The sequence below is a fragment of the Hydra viridissima genome, unplaced genomic scaffold (genome assembly GCF_058129835.1).
Source record: "Hydra viridissima isolate aposymbiotic clone 2 unplaced genomic scaffold, HvirCarnegie_v1 scaffold_8, whole genome shotgun sequence".
Lineage (NCBI taxonomy): Eukaryota > Metazoa > Cnidaria > Hydrozoa > Anthoathecata > Hydridae > Hydra > Hydra viridissima.
In genome coordinates this window covers 12,996,486-13,015,000 of record NW_028324307.1, presented here as the reverse complement: position 1 = coordinate 13,015,000, position 18,515 = coordinate 12,996,486, and the positions used below count along the sequence as shown (strand labels likewise).

The window sequence follows — 18,515 nt, the reverse complement described above, 5'->3', positions numbered from 1 at the left end:
AATTCCAAATATGCAAAAGTCCACAATTGTTAACACAATAAAAACTAGTGAACAATCAACAAGTGAAAACAAGCAAACAACCCCATTCATTTTTACTTTATGTTGACCCTTAAATCTGATAATATCATGCTCCTTGAGCAACCCCTAGATATGAAAATATTCTAATAATATTTTGCACAGTTCATTTTTTAGTTAAAAGGAACACAATAAAGGGTTGAGAGTCCAATATTAAGCACTTTGATTTTTTTTTTTGTCACCCTAATCAACATACCTATAAAAGTATAGAATGTGGAATGTAATGAAGAACAGAATTTCATAAAAAAAATTAGACAATACTAACTTAATGAAAAAAAAAATTATAACTTTAAACAGGAAAATGAAAGCGCTATGAATTTTTATGTAAGAGTACTCTTTTTAGTCCTTAATGATTATAATGAGCCGGAAAGACTGAAGAGGAAAATTTCTAGTTATTACTGTATTATTTATTATCTAGTTATAAAAAGGATCTGGCAATATTTAGTTCTTAATCAAGCTTTGCATTAGATCACATTAAGGTGAGAATGAGAAGTGCTACTTACTGACCCTGAAGTAAAGCTGCTATTTCACAACACTTTCCACACCATCAGAAAAAATAAAAACCAGAACAGATGTAGAATTTGCATAAATTTGCAGCATCATCTTTCTAATAAGTATGTCAAACTTCAATATTCTTTATTTTTTTCTAATGTAACTTCATATAGCAGAATTGGCATAACTTTTGACTAACTGATTGAAATTGAGCATCTTTTAGGTACCTCTAACTTCTCAATATTTAACTACTCAAAAGGTGTTCATTTAAGATTCAAAGTTCATTGAAGACACAAAGTTCAGCTTTTAAATCTAAGTTCTCTTTAGCTATATCTTTAGATGTTAAACAAAAAAAGACTTTTGTGATATATGCACAAAGAATATATGCAGAAGATAAAACGAAGTGATAAAATCAAGAAGTAAAGAACTGTATCTAGCTTTTTCCTTGAAGTTTCATTCTATGGGATATCGGAGGGTAGCTCCACTAGACCTTGGCATTTGTGTCACTTCATTAAAACCATTGTTGAAATGCGGCTATTCACATTTAAACAATGTGTATTTCTCAAATGAGGAAACTGTCAATACTCGAGTATATTTCATTGAGGGCAACTGACATTTGCAATTATTTCTAAAAATTTTGCTCCCAGATTATAGGCTCATTGAAGAGAAAAACAAGGGTGATCCAAAATAAATTAGAGTCACAGTAACGTCTGCATAAAGACACCTTAGCGAGCTATAAGTGTCGCGTACTTAATGTTAGGGGTCGTCCATAAAGTACGTACGCTCATAGTGGGGAGGGGATCTTCAAGAGGCGTACGAAAGCGTATAGGGGGGGAGGGGTTGAATATAAAAGTACATACGCACTAATTTAAAAGTAATTTTTCTTAGTTAATGCTTATATTTATAACTTATCACCACTTACAAATACTTATCTATAACTAAATGTTTTTTGATAAATAACTTGATATTTTTGAATATAATAACAAATAATTTTTTCTAAATAATAAAACCATGACCGTCACTATGAAATGACAGTTGGGGAGGGAGGGAGGTATACTTACCCTTAAAGAAGATCTAATTACAATTTTTTTTTGGAAACTTTAAAGGAACTTAAAAGTTAGTAAGAGAAATTTAAATTTAATAATAAAAACGTAATAAGTTTTAATGGGGTTGGTTAAAATGTTGTGGGTTTTTAGTTCCAAATAAACGGGTAGGAACGTTTACTTGGCACCTTATAGTTTTCGTTTGAAGCGTTTTATAAATGTAACACCTCACATGCTTGGTTACGTTTATTAGTAATTAAGGAATAGGCAAAGTTTTAATGATAATGCACAATTATTGTATTTTCATGCGATATTCAAAAGGATTTGCTTGCTCAAAACAATTGTTTTAACCATCGCAAGCCTAGAAACTTTTTTTTTTAATTTTAATGTTTTTACATACCCTCCGCCTATATTGCTTTATCGCAATTAAAGTAGGAAATTAATAACCGCGAGGAAAACACATTTGTGCTCAATCTTATATAAATACGACAATTCTTTGTGTATGAAAACATAGTTATTATTTATTAAATGTAAAAAATGTCATGTAACAAAATTGCATCATCTTATCTCGGGTAATTTTTTTGATAAATATAATAAACTAAGAAGCTTGAGAAAATTGGAGGTTATAAATTTTTGAAAAGTATTTCAGCTAAAAAAATGCAAGCAATCAATTTAGTGTTAGAAAATTTTTAACTCTGAACATCAAGGTGACAGTAAAGTGTATCACTTTGCAATCATTTAAAAGATCATTATCACAAAATAAAACAAAAGAGACTTGTTGAAAGATTTATGTAGTTGATCTTTAAGCGCTTTTGCTGGCAAACAGGAAACTTTTTATATCAGCAAACTGGTGTGAATGTTTGTTTGGTACCTTTAAAGTATAGGTTGTGTTTAAAGGCAGAGTAATAATTTTTTTTTAAGTAATCACAAATTAAAAAAAACTGTTATCTTTATAGGTTTCAAAACATCGCTTTAATATTTTGTAAACAAAATTATTAATATAGTCTTCATTAACCAACTAATTTAAATTGTTGGTGATCTATCTAAATCAAAGGGTGATTTCACCCAATCAAATATGTTTTCGATGACATGAATTTGATCAGAATTACTTTTATTTACTGTTAAATGAGTATCATTGTTTTCATCGTCATTGTTATTTTTCTCAGAGGTAGTGTTGATTATGTTTCCAAACACGCATTTGTGACGCTTAACACTTGCTTTAGAAGTGTGTTAAATTTTGCAGGTTTTGCAAGTTCTTTGATCAATTTCTTGTTGTGAAATTGATGGGCAGTACAAATTAAACAAAGCTTCCATCGAAATTTTTGAACCTATGTATCCCAAGCGCTGCGCTAAAGAAGAAAAGTAAGGTTTAGGAATATTTCGTGCTACCTTTGGCTCAGGAATAAAAATTCCTTCAGCACCATGAGACATTACAACTGGACCTGGTAAAAAACGTTGAGGAAAATGTTTTTTCCAGAAACTTTGCCAAGGTTTACAGCAATTCGGAACATCACACTTAACAAGCATTAAAAAATATTGACTTTGTCTTACGTGATTTTCAATCCATTTTGAATCTTGCTCAGGTATTGGTGACAGTTGGGAAGGTTCAACATATTCAGCACAAACAGAATAGTTATCAATTATTATATCCGACCATACTTCAGCTAGAGTTTCTGCAGCTTTAGCAAAATGTTTTTTTTTCTAAATCAACGTCAATTGTTTTTCCAGATGCATTTAGATGTGTCCCAAAATAATCATGTGGCAAAACCATGAATAATGAGGTGCATGAGTTCCTGTTAGATAGACATTCAAATCCCATTTTATAAATCTTGCAATTGCAACTTGCAATTGTTGGGAAACCTTGGATTTTCATCAGGACCTCCATCACATGCAACAACAAATATAGGTTTTACCTGACCTTCCGGATACAAATGTGAAGCTTAAAATTTTCAATTGAAACAAGACGCTCCAAATCACAGCCATGAGTAAAAGCAGTGCTGCTATCATGCTTCATAGATCTAATAGCAATATACGTTGGTCCAGAATATGACATTGCGTCAGCAAATTTGTTTGAATCAATAATAATAGCTGCATAAACAGACGGTATAAGTTTATGCCTGGAAGCCACTAAAAAATTATGATCTGGCAAACGTACTTGTTAATGAAGATGCATCAAAATTGGTGATTGTTTTATTGCAGCTGCTAATCGTAATGGTACTTTGGCTTTGTCGTCTAGACTTAAATAAAAGCATGAATCTGGACCAAACGTGGAACAAATTTCATACATGTATTGCATGCACACTAATGTAAATCCAGCATCGATATGCCTATCACGAGCTGTATTATCAGCTCTGATCAATTTCACAGGGACTGTCTTAATGTGACGTATTCCCTCAAGTGTGTTTGATTGCTTAGACATCAGTCTTAGATATGTTGCAGATCGCGATAAACAATAATCCAGTTTTAGTAGGATTTTATTTAAGTCATCAAGTGTCGTGTCAAATGAACGTAACTCCTGCAATCTTCGTCAATCGCTAGCAGCAGCTCCTATTGATGCAATGTTAACGATGGCATTAAGAAGATCTGGCTGATCTTCAATTACAGCTGGTCTACCATTTTTTTCTCTATTGAATTCAGAAAGCTTTGATTTTAAGTAGGGCATGTCATCAACAATATCATTAAGTGTTCGTTTCGAACTTGCTCTGCGTTGTCTTTGACGGATTGCCTCGCGTTTCATTTTTTTAAGACGAGTTTGTTTTATTTTTATTTGCTTTTCTACAAAAACCGATTTTATTTTAAGTTCGTCAGTTATCAATCCAGCACGGTGCACATTTACCAATGTTAACAGCTACTCTTTTAACTGCGAAATTTCAGTTTGGATTTTCTCTTGTTGTGGAGTATGAGATTTTGTCTGCTGATCAATTGGTACTTTTGTTTGCAATTTTTGACTTTTTTGAATATCAAATTTAGAAGAAGTAGCTAGTGTTTTATCGATTACAAAATCTATTTTGCCTGCTTCATCGGATATTAACAAAGCATCTGGTCGCTCATCTGATATTTCGTTTATGAGAAGAAGTTTCACTGCAATAGATTGATTATTTGATGTTTTAACATTAGACCAAAAAGACATCAACTGACTTTTATTTTCCATTGTTTTTCGTGTGAGTTCTTTTAAAACTGATTCATACGTCAATTCTTTTTGCTTAACTTTATACCACAATTTATAAGCTTCTTTCTGTTGCTCCTATTTACTTTTTTGTGGCATAGCTTTTGCTACTTGTTGGTAAATAATTTTGTACTTTTCACTATTATCCATTTAAATAATTCCGCCTTCAAACTAACTTTTAACTTTTAACTTTTAACTGACTATTTTAAAGCACAACTTAAATTTACAATAAATGCAAACGGGGGTTGTTTGTTTAGGTCTGAAATAACTTATAGTGTCTTATTTTTATTAAAAAACATTTTTTACAAAATAAAGTTAAAAAAATTCTAAAAAAATACTATTTACATAACAATCTTAAAAATTAATACATAAAGTTTAACCATACTTTAAAACTTTAACTTTTAAACTTGTTACCCTTCGCAAGACTGTTATCGCGCTAATTAATTAATTAAAATATGAAGAAATTCCAAAATTCTTTTTATACTTCATATTAAAATGTATTGAGAAGTTATTTTAATCAAATGGAACGTTTTGAAATATAAAGAGTATCACACTTTTTGATGACTTATTATTTTTACTCATGCCCAGCGTACGTTATGGACGATCCTAATATTTAAATTTCTTAAATAATATTTTTTTTTTATAAAAATTAACTTTTTAACTCATGAAGAGAAAAGAGAAGGGCGGGGGGGAACTTCAAAAGCGTTCGTACTTTTCAAAGGGGGGAGGAGACTAAAAAGTGCAAATAGTAACAGGGGGGAGGGGGGTCAATGTTTCAAAACTTTTGGCGTAAGTACTTTATTGACGACCCCTTAACAGTCTGAAGTTTTGCACTAATACGAATAATCATCGGCGGTTAAAATGCGTAAAAAAGTGTAAAAGTTCGAAGAATGCGTTAAAGTGCGTTAAAATCGTTTTTACCGATGAAATTTTGCATAATAATGCATAATACGCCAATTTACCGCTTTTGTTACCATTTACTGCATTTAATACTTTTTACCGCTTTTTATCACTGTCTTCCGTTTTTTTTGCTGATTACCTTAAATCTAAGCAAACATTTTTTAAATTGTTTTTTGTATTTCTATTACTAAATTTTACATTTACAGTTTTAATCAAACATGTTATTGAAAAAAAAATTTATCAGATGCTCTGTTCTTCTTTTTCTCATTCCCCTTCCTTTTAGACATCATTAAATTACTTTATTTTGCTCTTTTGCTAAAACATGGTCTTTGTTGGGGTGTCATTGGAAAAAACAAAGAGACACTGCGTTTGGTCTTCAGCTTGAGTCCCTTTATACCCTTCTTGCTGAGCTGGAGTCCTTTGATTCTCTTGAGTATCTTGCTGTAGCTACTGTTGCTCTTTAGGTTCAGGACTAGTTTGAGTATCTGATTTTGTCGGAAAAATCTTGTCAGGTGCACCACTTTTTCTAGTTTTAGTTTGACTTTGTGATTTTCCCTGTTGCTATGTCTTCTCAGTTGTTGGTGTGACATTTGGCTCATATGGCTCTTTTTCACAATTCATATGGCTCTTCTTCGCAAGTTTTTTCCCAATCTTTGAGGTTAGAAGGAACCCTTGGGTATATTTGACTCAAAAACACTAACATGCTAGTTTAATCTGGTTTTACATTATCCCTAAAATCTGTTACTGTCCTACCTCCTACTGAAAACATTCTTTTTGATGACGCAGAAGTCACAGTTATAGCCAAGTAACTTCTAGTCAGACCAGCTAGCAAAATTAACTCATTTTTATTTTGCTTCCACCATTTCAAAGCATTCATATCCCTTTCAGGTAAGGCTATTGTCTGATTGGCTTGACTGTGAAGTCCTAGGGCGTTGCGTTTAAATCTGCCTCTTGTTTCAAAAACTCAACGTCCACTGGATCCATAGTTTTGTCAAGGTCTGATATTTTTTGCGAAGTATGATTATCATCCAATGAGTTGTAGAACTGAATTGTGGTTAATTGATTTTCAATCAATTACTTGATGGCAGCTGCCCTCCCTTTCTCACTATTTGGTATATTTTTGAAAGTATATCCTCTATAATATGGATGCAGAAGTGAACCCGCATTATTGTATCTGACTCCAATGTCATTATTGGATAAACCTTTTTCAAATTCTTCTATAAAGTTATGTAGGTACTCAGCAACTTGAGGGTCACGCTCTTCAACGTCATTTAAGCTTCTTTTGCAAAGCAAGTGGAGATTTAATGTCTTTTTGAACTTTATGCATGGTCACCTGTTTTTCAGAAGACAAGGAATTAGAGCATCACTTACATTCTGCCAGAATGGTAAAATGTTGTAAACACTATTGAACTCTAACTCATCCGGAATCAAAATTTGAAAATCTAATTTGTCTAGGGTTTTAAGAGCAACCAGTAAACTAGCTTTTAATCTGAGGATTGACTTAAGCATCATAAAGTTGGAATTCCATCTTGTTACCATTGGCTGAATGATCATGATTGGTTCTATATTTGCTTTCACGCAAGCTTTCTTGATGTCCAGCCAGTCCAATGAACTTTGGTGGGTCCTTTGAGCATGTCCTTTACATTTCTTGATTATAGCATTGAGCTCTGATGAGCAGTTAATTGAGAAATCATGTAGTCTAATCCTTGTGCGAGCAAAACTTCTGTATGTCTCCCAATGAAATTTTGGCAATCCAAAGATAAGTTTTTGAGTTCAAAGTCTTTGGTATCATAATGCAATGTAAGGTAGACGAAGGGATCACCATTTCTTGCAATCCATCCATCTGTTGTAAAAGCTACCATTTTGCTATGCGGGATGTCTCTTTCAATTTGCTTTTTTTACATCACGTATTAGATTGCGAAAAATCATTGGATGCTTGATAAGGTGGTTGGACTTTTTAGGTTGGCTTGTGAACAAAGATAATTCAGCAGCATTTTGAAGGCAGCAGTTTTAATAATGTGAAACGGGATGTTAGAGAGAACTAGTACAAGGAATAGAATGGTTATTCCAACTGTTGTGCACTTTGCGAAGACCACTTTATGGTTTCTTTAAAGTCGTCTATTTTTGTTTGGTGACTTGATGATGCACAATGTGGGAGGCTATCAAGACTTTTGTTTTTATTATTAGGTCCAAAATTTCCTCTTACGATACTGGATTTATCAGCCTCTGATCAAGCATTCCTTTTTTCTTGAAGTTTCTTCTCTATATTTTCATTATCGACTTTTTGCATCAAAACTTTTGGTAAAAAGGTGGTAGGATCTGAAAGAAAATAGTGGAATTATAAATGTTAAAAAGGATGCAAACTACAATATTTCAATTATAGATAGTTCATAAAAAGTAATTACATGAACCTCAAAATACCTTGGTGTGTTTTGAGTAATTCAAAATTTTTTTTTTATTAAAAATTGTCGCATTTTACTCAGAAATTACGGTTTTTGTGCGTTTTACCGCGTTGATGCAAAATTACTGGGATTTGAAATATACTAAATTACAATAAAAGAATAAAACACTTACTTTAAGTGAGCTGTAACTCCACTGGTGCTACCTCGAGACAGCTTATTCACTTTTCTGAACTACTGCACTCCTGATATTTTGCCAGGGCCAGATGTTATCCTCTTCTTTGTCAAGCTTGGTAAAATAATTCCAAAAAGACATAGTTTCTTGAAGATGGATTGATTTGGTATTGGTTTTGGTGTACTAATCAGATCACTGAAGTAAGAACTTTGAGATCGGTAGTCTTTCTAGATACTTTATCATTGACTTGTGAGCAAATTTAAACTTTTAAAGATTTAATACTCTTAAAAGTTTATTATTAGTAGTTTTTTATAACAAATTAAAAATACTTTTATTTTTAGATTAATAGCATTTTAAAGGCATTTTAATTTACAAAAGTTTAATGCTGCAGCAAAGTTTCTTTATTTCAGTTTGCCGTGATCTTTTTTTGGAGTCTTTCCCTGCAACTTTGTGTTTTTCACATTTTCATTTGCAAATCAGGCACATTTGTTTTAATTTTTTTGGTAACAGAAGTATCAGTTGACATGCTAACATTGTTAAAGTTAGATGTAACTATTATATTTGTAAGATGTTCTTTTACAAAATCATCTGCAGAAAATACTGTGGTCAATGTTGAAGTTTTTTTCTAAACAATAGTTCACATTGTACAAATATATCAATAATTTTAGAGTTTATTCTCCATAATCCACCTCTATCAGGAGCATTGATGAGTGTTTATACAGAGTGAAATTCTATTTTACACGCTAGAAGTAAAGAACAACATATTGAATGCTATAAAAAGAATTAGACTTTTTTGAATAGTGTAACTTAATGAACAGTTGGATAAAGTTTATCTAGCAAACTATATAGGTCACGTGTTTTTTATGGTATTCACGTTTTTTAGGAGAAAAATACTTTAGAGTACTTGACAAGTTCTGACTAGCTTTTAAAACGTGCAAATAAGTTTTTATTATCATTTAGAACAAAAGTTTAACATTCGTCACTTAAATATTAGGATTTGATTTCTCCATCGATAAACGAAAATTAGCGATAGGTGAAGATTATCTTTTTTTTTCCACACTTTTTAGATATTAGCTTGTAAAATGATGATTAATATTAGAAAACAAATTTATCTTTTACATTTTTGATTCCTCAATAGAAATTTATTGGTAATTCAATCAATGAACGAATTTAAAGTTATGCAAAAAATTAATCTTTTTTTTTTTTAAAAAAAAACCCTGTTTTTTGCGAAAATTTATCTGTAAAAAAAAAAGTCTACTTTTTACTATATTTTAATAGCAATCTTTTCAGCCAGCAGAATTTAGAAACTTTCAAAAGTTTTTACGATTTTTTATAACAGTGCATTTTGTTTCATGCTTTGGATGCTTTCTATAATATTCATATTTATGAGACATATTCATGAGACATACTCATGAGACATATTCATGAGACATATTTATGAGACATACTTATTAGACATATTTATGAGACATATTTATGAGACATATTTATGAGACATATTTATGAGACATATTTATGAGACATATTTATGAGACATATTTATGAGACATATTTATGAGACATATTTATGAGACATATTTATGAGACATATTTATAAGACATATTTATGAGACATATTTATGAGACATATTTATGAGACATATTTATAAGACATATTTATGAGACATATTTATGAGACATATTTATGAGACATATTCACTACCTGTTAACGAAAACATCACTACCTGCTATTACTTTGGAAGTAGTTGTTCTATGTTAAAAACCCTGGTCATTTTGAAATTTTACTTGGATTATTGCTCATGTTTCTTGAAATATCAGAGGTGGTTTAAAATTTTTTAACTTATTACAAAATATTCATTTCATAAATGTTTTGCGGCGATTTTTCCCCGCACAATTGTATTGTGAGGAGGGAAAATGAGAAATTATAAACATTATCTTTAAATTTTACCCTACTCAGACATAAAACATTTAATCGAAGAAAAGAGCGAGTCATTCAAAACACCAGATATACACGCATGTTCAATTACATGAAAAATGAATAAGTCCCATTATTATTGATTAAAACGCAAACGCGACTGAAAATATAATGATGCGAGTTTAATTAGTAATGTTCTCGAAAAGTACTAAACGAACTTGGAGAAAAAGAAAACTATTGTTTATAAGAGAATTTAAAATAACACTTTATTCTAATAAATTTGGTGAATTAAAAGTGTTACGTATGAGTGTTAAAAGTCACGTAGATAAATGCGATGAAAGTCACGCAATCATTTATGAGTATTTTTTTTTAAATGGCTATTGTAGTATGAACCTCATGGGAATTAGAACTTTATATTTATATACGATTTTGTGTAATAGGGAGAGAGAGAGAGAGAGAGAGAGAGAGAGAGAGAAAGAGAGGAGAGAGAGAGAGGAGAGAGAGAGAGGAGAGAGAGAGAGGAGAGAGAGAGAGGAGAGAGAGAGGAGAGAGAGAGAGAGAGAGAGAGAGAGAGAGAGAGAGAGAGAGAGAGAGAGGAGAGAGAGAGAGAGAGAGAGGAGAGAGAGAGAGAGAGGAGAGAGAGGAGAGAGAGAGAGAGAGGAGAGAGAGGAGAGAGAGAGAGAGAGAGAGAGAAGAGAGAGAGGAGAGAGAGAGAGAAGAGAGAGAGGAGAGAGAGAGAGAAGAGAGAGAGAGAGAGAGAAAAACGCCGATACTGAGTTTATACAAATTTTTGTTTTTAATATATATATATAAACCAATACGAGAATGCAACAGTGCGGACAATAGAAAAGGAAAGGTTGAGAAAATCTTGCAGATTTTTTAGGTTTTTAATTTACAGGTTTATTTGGGGGAGATTTTATGAAAAGTTTTTAATGATGCATTTAGAAAGAGTTTTTACGAGGCTTTGAGTAATTCTCCTTATGAGAGGATTTTAAGAGAAATAGATTTTTGAAGATTTAAAGAGAATTTTATGAAAAGAATTAATGGAAATTTTAAATATCATCTTATGAGAAGAGTTGTTAAGAAAAGATATTTGAGTGACTTTAGATATTCGTTATCTGTATTAATTTATTGTTATTTGTATAAATTAATATTAAGAGAATATATATTGATGAGAAATAGTTGAGAATATTTATTAAGAAAAATAAGTAAGAGAATAAAAACTAGTAGTATTTTGATTTTTGTTTGCAATTTGATTAAGGTAATAATATTATTATTACTATATGCGTTAATAATTGTTATTGAGAAGTCTGATGCTCCTACCGCGCTTCTACCACATCTGCGCTACACACTGAAAGCCCAACTTCGCATTGTATCAGATTCTTTATCAGCGCCACCCCCAAACTCATATCGCTGTTGTCACACTACTTCTGTCTAGCTACCTTACACTAAATAAATAAACCTATAACATCTTAAAAAACCCCGCCCTCACAATATATATTTATATATATATATATATATATATATATATATATATATATATATATATATATATATATATATATATACATTTATACATATATATATATATATATATATATATATATATATATATATATATATATATATATATATATATATATATATATATACATATATATATATATATATATATCATAGTGATGATATTTATACAACCTCGTTTCCCGTTATCACATGATGAGGAGGTTTGACAAAAGGCCTCACGCACAAAATCATTTAAAAGGTTTTTTTTATCGGGTATTTTGCCCTATTTTTGAGGTCACATTATGCAACTACAAAATTGAACACAAGCTTTAGATACCTAATGTTATATAGCATCATCAAAAAAGAAAGTCAAAAAATCACGATGATGTGTTTAGAAAAGATGGGAGATAAATCTTTGTTGTATTCCCTAATGGAAGATTATCCTTGTTACAGTAAAACTTTTGCTGGTCTTGCAAAAAAGAAACCCATTAATGTGTTTGCATTCAAACTGTTTGTTCCACTTCTCAAAAAGGAAGCGTGCTTACCAAGCGCTTCTCCACTTGAGCAGCTCTTGTGTAGATAGCCCTATTAGCAGTAGGGTTTCTGAAAACTGCACAACAAGTAACAGTAAAACAGCTCTTTTTTTAAGAAAAAACAAAAACAGCAAACAAACTGTTTTTTAAATGACTGTTTTTACTGTTTTTTCAATTATTTTTTTTTATTAAAATTAAAGCGACAAAAATTTAAAACTTGAACTTTTTTCATGCGTTCGCATAACGATTAAAATATTATTTCGATACTATGAGTTTCAATTGCATAAAGTTGCATTCAAACCTTGAAATGCTCGAACTTTTTTATTCGAACATTTTAAGGTTTGAATGCAACTTTATGCAATTGAAATATAAAAGTTTTGTTATTTATATTTCAAAAATTAACAATTGTTAAGGAAAAGTTTCTTAAATAAAACGTTTATTTAAGTAATTTAAATGATAATTTGATTTGATTTTCTTTTTTAATAACAATTTAATAAACTGTTTAAAAATAGAATAGGAAGTAACTTTAATAAAAAGCTTTATTTCAGTAATTAATATTTTATATAAAAAAAAATTAAACACACAGGCTAGTACTCGGGAGTTTCCTAGTTTTTCCATTCGTATTCTAAGCAATGTCAGCCTGGATATACGCAACAAAACGGAAAAATCCAATTACAGAAGAGTTGGAAGGATAGTGTCAGCGTTGTAACAAAATAATAAAATGCTCAGGAAATTCAGGATGGAGCATCTTTTAAGAAGAAGTATATTCGAAATTTAGATGTAATTGGTCAATTTCATCTTAATCATGGTCTACATATTGGAGTATGTGACAAACTTTATGAGAAAAAACATGATAATAAAGGCTTAAGTGGCGCCTGTGATGATGATAACAATAAATGTTAAATTTTTGTTTCAAATGATAATAAAAACTTATTTGCACGTTTTGAAAGCTAATCAGAACTTGTCAAGTACTCTAAAGTATTTTTCTCCTAAAAAAAGTGAATACCATAAAAAACACCTATTAAATTAGTTATAGAGAATCTTAGTAGAGATGATGAAACACTGTTGAGCGCTGACACGGTATTAGAATTTATGTTTTAGAAACTTTCTTTAGTTTACAATGAAATTAGCAAAAAATTGATGGGTAATTTGAAAATTAGAGTCGACGAACACCTGAATACACATGTCATGAATTTTTTACGCTGTCTAAAGAACTCTATAGTAATCCCATCCAGAGATACGATAAATTTTTCACGCATATTGGCATCTCAACTTTTTGGAGTTCATGATCTTAATATTATTGAAGCAACTTCCAGTAATCCTACAGATGAAATTTTAACTCTACAAGAAGAACTTAATGTGTTGCTGAAGTAAAGTGAATCATCAAAAGTGTCTTCTAGACAGGACGATTTCAGATAGTTAAAAGCTGAATTTACTCTTTTTTGAGACTGTATTTGCTGCTGTCGAATGAGTCTGTGCTCATTTCGGAACAACAAAGTGGCATTGAGCTGGCAAGCATGCACACAGTCTCTTCTACTGCCTACTTTTGATTGGATGGGTGTTTTGTTGTTATACAACAGGTTTAGCAGCGGAATAATCAGCAAGCAGAACCAATACTAAAAAAATATAGTTTGCACAGGTTCTTGTCCTCTTTGCACATCCATTCGATTTTCACCTTAGTTACGTCAAACAGGTTGTTCAATGCATCATACGTTTGTTTCTTTTTACAATGCTCATAATTATTCAGAAGCTATGTTAGATTTGCACATATTTTGCTCCATAGGATTTAAAGATCCACAACACTTAGGCCGATCCTCTCCCTCCGTCCATTAGCAGTGTATTCAAGAAATTTGAAATGGCCAATGACCTTGTTTTCTGGATCTGTATGCAACTCCAATCATTCAAGAATGCTTGAAACTACGAAACAGTACTCTAAAGAAGTTTCTCGAGCACCGTGACGATATATATCCACTCGGACTGCGCGCCTCGGTCAATGAAATTTTGGAAAATTTTATACCATTCTCTGGTACAAAAATTATTAAATGAGTCCATTTTATGACAAATATCATTTGTCAATACTGTTAATGTGATAGTATCATACACTAAAATGGTTAACATAACATTTCAAAGTGCTTTTCGTGTGACCATATTCAATATTTTAATGGAACAAATGTTGTTTTATAAATAGGTAAAAGATCATTCATTTGTGCTTTAGATTATTATTAAATCTTGAATGAGACTAAGAGTACAACATTTGCGCTTCAGATAGCGATTATTGATAAAAAATTACAAAAATCACCCCTAATTTTATTGCATACAATATTAAATGCATATCTTCAAAAACACACACAGAAACATTACTGTTGGATTTCGATTTGATATATTTGATTTACTAACGTTTTTCTACATATTATATGTTTGAAAATATGAATTATAGTATATAAGTACTGGTCCATTCGTTTTTTGGTCAAACCACTTCAGACCAACCTAAATCAGATAACTTAGAACCAGTTGGTTAGAACAATATAATTTACTTTACTCATAGACTTAAGTTTGATATAATTTATATTTTAATATACTTTTTATATTTGATATATACTTTATTTACACGAAATACCATTATAAAATACTGTGATTTGAAGTGATTTTATATATGGAGAGGGTTTTTACAGGAACATTACATGGTGCTTTCATTTTTTTGAAGTTTTTTTTTTTTCATATTAAATCATGAATGAGGCTAAGAGTACAACATAACTTATTCAACACGCCATAAAACGGGGTGACTTAAAAAAAATTATTTAAAGTTACAAATTTAAGACAAGAAATTTAGAGTAAAAATTTGTTTTTAAGAGATAAAAATATCTCAGAAATACATATAAAATACAAATATAAATAAAAATTTTTCTTACCTTTTTCTCTTTCTAACCTTCATAAAAAAAAAACAAATTTAAAATCTGTTCAAATTTCTTTAACAATATTTCAAGAAATCTCTGGACAATGTGTCGCAACTTTAATCTGACGTGGGATTAAATTTAACTATCAAGAGAAGCAGATTCTTCAAATGATTAAATTTTATTGCTATTATTTGCTATTGAAGCGAGTAAAAGATAATTTCTAATGAGATGAACCTGTCTTTAAGTATTTACTTTAAGAGAACAACGCCCTACTTGTTGGTAATTCAACGAATCTGTTCGTTATTTATAACATTTGTTAAGGACAGTGGAAGTGACTTTAAGTTTTTATAACGCATTTTTTCATTACAATTACAAATAGATTATCGTTTTTTAAATCTTTTTAAAGTTTTTTGAAATTTTTGTTAAATAAGAAATTGAATTGTGCGATTAGAATAACATTCTTTCAAAAATTGTCTCAGCTTCGATGAGAAATTAATAATTCTTACTTTTTTAAAAAAGATCTCCAGGGAATTGTCGTCGGCATAATAATCTCAGAAAACAATTTAGCATATATCGTTGACTGATATTTTCCATTCTTTCTAAAGTTTTCGAATAATATGTAACACCAAATGAGTCATTGTTTCAGAAAAACGATTTTACAGAAATAAAAAAATACCAGAATTATAAAAAACAATTTCAAGATTGAATGAACTGTGTCATAACTTTGATACAGATTGTTTGAAGGTTTAAGACTCGAATCTCATTACTTCTGACATGGATATTCAAAAATATTTAAAAATGTATAAAATATATCTTTTCTATTTTATTAAAAATTAGTAAAATCAATAAAGTTTTTTCTACGAATGAAGTTTAACAATTCATTTGTTTTAAATTTTGCTGAAGATTATTTTGAGACGCAGTTTACCTTGTTTTTTTTGTTTTTTTTTCATCAAATATTTTTCAGTTTTTTAATGCTTGGGTTTTTTTGCAGAACAGCTTAATTAAACCTTTCTTCTGTTTTGAAAAGCTGTTAGTAATTACGTCATTAGAAGCAAGTAATAATTCCTCTATTTTGTTACGGGGCTTAACAATATGAACAATAGCAGAAAATCTCTTTTGATAATCTTAAATTTTGGAAACATTTTTAAAACAAAATAACTTATACCGCGCTAATGACAGAAAAAAAGAAAACGTTTTTATGAACAAATTGTTTTATTTTGTTTCATCTTAAAATTGTGTTCTTTTTTTGAGATAAAATATTAGTGAACCGATCATTTAACGCACAAAGTTTGTTTTTTTTTCATTATCATTAAAGTATAGTGCATTTGTGTTAACTACTACTTATCAATAAATTAATTTATTTCAACTCATTTTCCCCGAGTTTAATCAATTGGCATTTGTTTATGAGGAGCGCTAACTGTGAATGAACCTTTTGTTTAAAAAGATTCCTCATAATAAAGTTACACGCTTTAGCTCAGCAAAGAAACCAAAAAAATATTTTACGAGAACTTAAAGAAAATTAGTTAGGTTCGACAAGCAACCGAGTGTGAATAAATAATTAAGAATTTTTGATAATTGCTTCTGGTGAACATATTTATCAATAATAAAAAAAAAGTTTATGCTCATAAAACTTATTTTGGGTATACTTATGAATTTCTAACAAAAATTAATTAGAAATAGTGGATCATTAAAATAATGTTTTTAGGAATGTAAGAAATAAGTTGTTATTGATAAGTGATGCAATCTTATTTTTTAATAATAAATTATAATTAAGTCTCCAGTTATCTTTTGTCTTTTGTCGGATAAAGATGCCTCGTCAACATAATAGCCAATATTATTCGCAATTAACATCTTTAGATAAGGTGCGTATTCTTTGATTACATGAAAGTGGTGTTTCGTATCGTGAAATAGTCCGTAACTTACATCAAAACTGTTCAACTATTATCAGATGTTGGATTTCTATAATAAGTGAGCAAACAGAAGCGAGAAAACAAGGTTTAGGTGCGGTTCGTAAAACTATTTTTTTTATAGAAAAAAGTTATTTTACGGAATCGCTTTGCGTCTGCGACTATTATAGCTCATAAATGGTGGTCTGTAATAGAAAGAAGAATGTCCTTGAGAACTGTTTTTAACAGAATAATTCAAATAGGATTCAGTAGCTACAGACCTTTATTGAGGTTACCCCTTAATTTAAATCATCAAAACGTAAGACTGAGTTGGTGTAAGGAAAAGCGATAACTGGATGATAAATAGAAAAATATCACCTTTAGCGAAGAATCCCGCATTTGTTTATAAGCTTATGATTGCAGAATAAATGTACAACGAAGGGTGTTAGAAAGTGATGAATATACCTGTATTTTAACGCGACACACCGCACTTATTATTGGAACCATGGTATGGGTGAAACTGTATATAATTCTAGATCACCTCCTAAGTGTTGCTCCTAAGTACATTAACTGCCACCAATTACGTTGGAAATGTTTTGGAACCTGTAGGACTCCCCTTCGTACAAAGTATTAAAAATGGGATATTTCAACAGGATGACGCCAGACCTCACGTAGCTGGAACTCACGAGGCTGGAACTCACGTGGCTGGAACTCACGTGGCAGACCTCACGTGGTCAGACCTCACGTGGTCAGATCTCACGTGGTCAGACCTCACCTGGTCAGACCTCACCTGGTCAGACCTCACCTGATCAGACCTCACCTGGTCAGACCTCACGTGGTCAGACCTCACCTGGTCAGACCTCACGTGGTCAGACCTCACCTGGTCAGACCTCACGTGGTCAGACCTCACGTGGTCAGACCTCACGTGGTCAGACCTCACCTGGTCAGACCTCACGTGGTCAGACCTCACGTGGTCAGACCTCACGTGGTCAGACCTCACGTGGTCAGACCTCACGTGGTCAGACCTCACGTGGTCAGACCTCACGTGGTCAGACCTCACGTGGTCAGACCTCACGTGGTCAGACCTCACGTGGTCAGACCTCACGTGGTCAGACCTCACGTGGTCAGACCTCACGTGGTCAGACCTCACGTGGTCAGACCTCACGTGGTCAGACCTCACGTGGTCAGACCTCACGTGGTCAGACCTCACGTGGTCAGACCTCACGTGGTCAGACCTCACGTGGTCAGACCTCACGTGGTCAGACCTCACGTGGTCAGACCTCACGTGGTCAGACCTCACGTGGTCAGACCTCACGTGGTCAGACCTCACGTGGTCAGACCTCACGTGGTCAGACCTCACGTGGTCAGACCTCACGTGGTCAGACCTCACGTGGTCAGACCTCACGTGGTCAGACCTCACGTGGTCAGACCTCACGTGGCAGATTCAACTTGAAGGTTTTTAGACGAAGAAAATGTAAATGTTGTTCTATTTAATGTTTAAATACTCTTTGGCTAGCACGTTCTCCATAAC

The 18,515-nt window shown here is 31.7% G+C and overlaps 1 protein-coding gene across 1 annotated transcript in view; it reads right to left on the bottom strand.

The window, feature by feature from the left end:
- LOC145186423 (uncharacterized) overlaps positions 1-15,239 on the bottom strand; it is a 260,292-nt gene extending 245,053 nt beyond the window's left edge. The window contains 1 exon segment of the mRNA XM_090094650.1: positions 15,114-15,239. The gene's annotated coding sequence lies outside the window, so the exon portion shown is untranslated.
- Positions 15,240-18,515: the final 3,276 nt, after the last annotated feature.